Raw genomic sequence first — 6,655 nt, forward strand, 5'->3', positions numbered from 1 at the left:
TCCGCACGATGTTCTGGAATTTTTTGTACGACGCAGTGCTGCCGCGTAGAAAACATGGCAGATCAACAAGTGCTTATGGAAGTTTGCCGGCACGAAAACCTTTATGAATCGGCAGAAAAGAACTACTGTGACCTAAATACCGTAAACAACTCCTGGAGAGCACGCACATTGGGGAGAGATTTTTAAAGAATTTCAATTGTTTGAATCTACTAGGATTTTCTACCACTGTTATACAGTAGCGTTTGTATGCTGTAGATGATGCTATTTACTGCCACCTATAGTATGGGAGAATAATGGCTGTGGTGGAAAGCTGCATTGAGTATAAAGTGCTGCAAAACGCTGTAAGATTCCGTGTGGAGCATCAAGCATAAACCAAGCTTCAGCATATTTTATTCAGCAACTTCAGAAAGTAGTTTTTGTAACTTCTGTTTTATTCCTGGCTCGTCTGCTGTAAATGTGCTTCAGTAATGACAATGCAATTCATACAAACAATGGTTTACGAAGGAGTCACTATAACAATGTTGCAAAACATTGCTTCATGTTCCAATTAATCTGCTCTCAAATTGAAAACAAACATGTTATTTTCAGGCCATTTAACCGCATTTTAGATTTTATATATATACTGTAACTTTACAGAGATTTTCTTAGTTATCCAAGATGGTAAAAAAATCTAATTTATCATCAAAATATTTTTTTCTAATTGTTTGACGAAATCATTGTGGCTACTCGTAAGTTGCCAAACATTCCACAAGTGTACTTTTTTTTTTCCTCCATTCTTTTGCAGACAATCCAATAGATATTCAGCAGACAGATTTGTCTTTGAAGCTCCCTTATGGGTTTTGTAGCGCTATGATGAAAATGTACCCAACTGCATCGCCCACGCTGTGCTCGACGGGTACACGCCGTCTCGCCTTGTCTCGCAAAATTGCTTTCCGTCTTTCCCTAAACGCCTCTTCATACACGCTGACGACGGGATATTTATTTAAGTAGACGTGAGAAAACGACATTGTTGGTGTAAACAACCCAGCAAGTGTGCTATTAGGGCACCGTATTGTGACTTTTTTTTGCAGTTAAAAAAGTTATTCTTGGATTAATCTGTTTTTTGCTCGTCGGGTGTCTGGATGGTTAATTTATTGGTCAGTCATTTGATTAGTAAGTTCAGTTTGTTATCTGATAGGTTGGTAGGTAGTTTTGATCCATCTTTTAGTTAGTTGATTCAATGGATAAGCCGTCAGTGATTCATTGTTTGGGTGCTTTATTATATGAGTTACTCTTGTTTTACTTTTCGTCTTTTCAACAGTGTCCCTTGTGTGAAATAGTTTTTGCATCTAAAGTACCACCAAACATTTCAAAACATTGTTAGCTGAAAAAAAGGACTTAAAACTGGCCCAACCGATTTATTTATTTATTTTTTAGGCTAATTTTTGACAGGAAAAAATGTATGTTACCGATTGATCAGTTGATCAATTTTGAAAAAAATATAATAAAAATTCTAGGCGTTGATTATATAGGGAATTTCAGTGTTCACGGTCTGGTAATAATTCCCTTTAAATATTGGGATCAACTCTAAAAATATTGTTTAAAAAACTTTTTGCATTGCATGGCACAATTATTACAATTATTAGAACATTAATTTTTGTCATATGTATTTGTGTTGCTAGTAGTTGAATTGGTATATTATTTAACACATGCTAAATTTACGTTGCACTTGTATTTTATGATTTGCGTTATTTTTTTTAAATGAGCTTCGACTGTAGGTTGTTTTTAAAGTCGTGACGACCAATTTATTGCCCAAGTTTTTTTTGACAGCTCACAGAATGAGTTTGTCTACAAATTTATAAGTAATAAACAATGACAGCGTTGTTACATGTTAAAAACAGCATTAAATGATTTGACAACAACGATAAAAAGGTGAAATCATCTATAAATATCTGCCAATTATTTTTGATTATGTTTGAAGTCATAACCGGCCAATTTAATGGGCTGGTCAGATTTTTTTCAGAGTTATCGATAAATCGGAAAATGCATATTTACGTTCCTTGTTTGAAAAACAGGACATTATTTCAAATTTGCAATCCTATAATTTAAGTAAACTATGACTCAATTACTGGTTTGGTACATAACATCTGAGAAAGGACAAAAAAATTCCTTTTTTTTTAAAAATTAAATCAAACCAGTTAGTAATTCTGCTTGGATGGAGGAGTAAAAAAAATAAAGAATACCAACTGGTGAGAGTGGAATTTCAAGAATTTTGACAAATTTATATTAAACTAGGTCTCAAAACGATTAATCGATGATCAAAAACGGTTACGGATTAATTTGACAGTCTCGATGTATGTCACTTTTTAACTGCACAACTCAATATCAGGTCCATTCTTTGCCAATTCTAATTTCTCTTCAAATAAAACAATATAAAAGTGCGTGTGCATGTGTGTGTGTGTTATAAAGTGAGTCGTGCGTGTCATGACTGCGTTTGCCCTCAGCTGAGCCAGAAATGACACGGCGGCGGTCATCTCGGGCTGGGTAGCAGGCGGTGACATTTAAAGGACTCACTTTGTTCAGTGTCCATTTAAAAAAAAAATAGAAATGAGAAAAGAAAAAAAAAAAAACCTCACAAAAAGGCCCTGCAGCGGCGATATGCCAATTTTCTCCTCACAGGTGTTCAACCGCGGGAGACCGAACTCATGATGGCGTTTTCATCATTATTGTGAAGCTTGATGGATTCATATTTGAGCTGCACTGTGTAATTCGTCCACCGAGATGTCATTTTTTGTCTTTTTCACAAAATTTATGGGCGTACTGTAGTTTAAATCGGTCATAGTTTCCCTCTATGTTTTCTCAGTCGTCCGGGGTGATTATGACACCGGGCCACGTTCCAATCTGCTCAGGTGTAGTCACAGTGAAGAGAAGGAGGCAGGTTGTAATTTGGGTTGGGCCTAATGGGCTATTAGTCACCTCTGCAGAGCACAACGCTGCCATCTGCTGCGGGGAGTTTCGCCTTGGAAACGGGAGCGCTAGCGACGCTAACCCCTAGCGCTCGACAGCTGAGTACAGACAGACACGACTTTGCTGCATATGGACATTTTTTTTTTAAATACGGTGACCTCGGACAACACACACAAGGGCGCTTGCGTGCAAAGTTTCTCTCTGATGTAGAAGCTGTAGCGAGACGCTCGAACAGCGAGTCTACTTTCAAGCAATCTGCTGTCAGACTTTTAATATCAAATTTCAATTACTTTTTGAACTTTGCTTTTAACTATTTTTCAGCAGTGTGGATACTTGGCTTAAACATTATGGATTTTTTAAAAATAAAGATGGGTTGGTGAGGATACCAAGTACTGATAGTGGGCTGATACCTGGCTTTATTTCAAGATATTGGTACTGCGATGTCAGCCAAGACCAGTATCAAATGTACGACCACAAGCTAGACACTACAAATGAAAAGGGGGAAAAAATGAATAGGTAGGGTTTTTTTTTTAATGATCTGTTAATGTTTTTGTTGGGTAATTTATGTATCAAAAGTATGAGTGGTTTCGGTAGCTGATATCGGTGACCACTCAAGATTTGAGAACTCAAAAAACTGATACTTTAAATTTTTAAATAAACGAATGGATGAATAATTAAGAATGGGCGAGTGACGATACCAAGTGTCGATAGTGGGCTGATACCTGGTCTTATTCCAAGGCAGCTATACTTGTATAGCTTATATCGGGTAAAGTTGCGTAATCTTATGTATCAAAAGAACGAGTTCTACTGGTACTTGGTGTCAGTATCAGCGACTACTCAAGAATCGAGCACTTGTACTGGAATCAGCTTGACAAAAATTGATACCTACATTTGTAAAATAAATGATTGAATTAATTAAGAATGGCCGAGTGTCGATAATGGGCTGATAACTGGTCTTATTTCAAGGCAGCTATACTTGTATAGCTTATATCGGGTAAAGTTGCGTAATCTTATGTATCAAAAGAATAAGTTCTACTGGTACTTGGTGTCAGTATCAGCGACTACTCAAGAATCGAGCACTTGTACTGGAATCAGCCTGACAAAAAGTGATACCTACATTTTTAAAATAAACGATTGAATTAATTAAGAATGGGCAAGTGCCGATACCAAGGGTCGATAATGGGCTGATACCTGGTCTTATTTCAAGGCAGCTATACTTGTATAGCTTATATCGGGTAAAGTTGCGTAATCTTATGTATCAAAAGAACGAGTTCTATTGGTTCTTGGTGTCAGTATCAATGACTACTCAAGAATCGAGCACTTGTACTGGAATCAGCCTGACAAAAAGTGATACCTACATTTTTAAAATAAATGATTGAATTAATTAAAACTGGGCGAGTGCCGATACCAAGTATCGATAGTGGCCTGACACCTGGTCTTATTTTAAGGTATCCATACATGTACAGCTAATTTGGGGTAAACTTATTTTATAACAATATTCTTGTCGAAATCCTGAAATTGGACAGTTTTTGGTTAAAACGTCTCCAAACAATTACGCGGTTATTATTAGCATTATTGATTCATTTGATGGTTAATTCATTGCTCGTTCATCGTTTAATTTTGACATTGGCGCATAACAAACAAAACAGACGACAGAATGAGCTTCCGGCGGCGTGACAAGGACACCATTTTGCGTCTGCCGGTGCAATGTTCTGCTTTTGTTTTGGTCATTTGTTCCATCACAAACCCAAACATGCACTCAGTATTCCTTCGCGGGCCCGGCTAGCTCGTGGAGTCTTTACACAAAGGACATAACAACAACAACCACAAATAGAACCACAAACAGACGCGTCTTCGGGTCTTTTGGGCTGTGACGGGAGGAGAATAATCGGTCCAATTAATACTGCATGGATTTACCGGCAAGCTGTGGAACATTTGGTGCCGGTGCCGAAACCCCTCCCGTCGCTTTTCATTTGTCATCCATGTTGCGTGCGCGTGAAAAAACAAACCAAAAAAAAAAAATCAGGACTCATCGTCAGATGCGTCGATGTTCCAGGAAGACAAACAGATTTTGTGTTTGCGTGCAAACATGCACATGGAAATCATGACAGTGTTTGACCATCTTTTGGCAAAATCTGGCAAAAACACGTGTAAACATGTGAGTCCGCCTGTTTAAAAACAAATTGTTGATGCTAATGACTTTGATTATGCAAAGACACAAAAGCCTACGACATTCATTCATTCACAGCTAGCCCAGTAAAAATAGAGTTGATATCAATAGGGTTCATTGGCACTTCAAGGGACAGTGTGTAATATTTTCATTAAAGAGGAATCAATTAAATGATTGTAAATTTCAAAAACTTGCAAATGGATGTGTTCTTAAAAACCAACAGTATGGTTTAAAAATACTCATAGGTTTTGCTATCATGAAATTAAATTACATCCTCCGGAGGCGGCCATGTTTGTTCTATGGACAATGGTAAATGCAGCACCTGCAGCACCCCCTGCTGTCTGTAAGCAAAAATTTCTAAATCTTACACACTATCCCTTTAAAAAAAAAAAAAAAAAAAATATATATATATATATATATATATATATATATATATATATATATATATATTTAATCAAGGTTTTCAAACAAAGGGTTATGTTTCAAGTTAGGATTTCAAAGCAGGGGTAAGGTTTTAAGACAAAGTGTCAAGCAATGCTTGTGGTTTCAAATTCGAATTTCAAGCTATTTGTTAAGGTTTTTAGTCCTGGTTTCAAGCAAGCGTTACGGTTTCAAGTTAGGTTTTCAAGCCGGGAGTAGGGTTTCAAATTAAATTGCTGAACTTCCCGAGTTAGGATACCAAACATTGGGTTCTCCGATGAGAGGTTTTAGGTGGGATTTCGGACCTGGAGTAGGGTTTTAAATGACGTGGCTAAAGCGGTTAAAGTTTCAAAACAACAACAACAAACGTTGCGACCGTTAACGGGACGGGCGGGCTGATAAAAATAACCTTGACTGGATCACATGCTATTCCAGCAAGTGTAAAGACATTATCATCCAATCCCATGTAGCAGCTCACTCGGGTAAATTTCCATTACCTGCCTATATTTTTTCCCGCCAACATCTAGCGAAGCGTAACAACGGAACGTCCTTTTGTCTCCTAAGGATAAATCATCGGATCTCCCGCCGACATCGTTGGCTGGCTGCGTTGTTTACAGGCGCTCCCCTCGATCGATCGCTCTGTCATCCCCTAAACACAACCCCCCTCCCTTTTTTTTTCTTCTCCCATCCCTCCTCACCAATTTCACTGAAGATTAATAGTAGGGTGACTAAAAACGTCAAAAGGAAAGAAACGTGCTTTCCGGAGAAGGTCGAGTGTCCAAAGAAGCGTGTGATCTCACTTTGCTCACGTACATGATTTGTCTTGCTCGCAATAACACACACGCGTGTGTGTGCGTGTGTGTGTGTGTGTGTGTGTGTGTGCATGTCGGCTGTTTGAAGCATGTTCGTGCTTCCTCCATGGAATCGGGAAGATGCGATAAATCTTGGGTGCACAGCTTGTAGCCGTTCTTTCCATCACCGCTCCTTCCCTTCATGACCTTTCGCTTCAACACACACGGGTAACACACACACACATAAATTCCACACACCATATTGACACTGTTGGGATGCAGTTGAGTCATGGTTGAAACGTGTCAACTGTAAGAGAAACGTCCCCGA

The sequence above is a fragment of the Hippichthys cyanospilos genome, chromosome 20, assembly GCF_059441005.1.
Source record: "Hippichthys cyanospilos isolate Australia breed blue-spotted pipefish chromosome 20, RoL_Hcya_1.0, whole genome shotgun sequence".
Taxonomy (NCBI): Eukaryota; Metazoa; Chordata; class Actinopteri; order Syngnathiformes; family Syngnathidae; genus Hippichthys; species Hippichthys cyanospilos.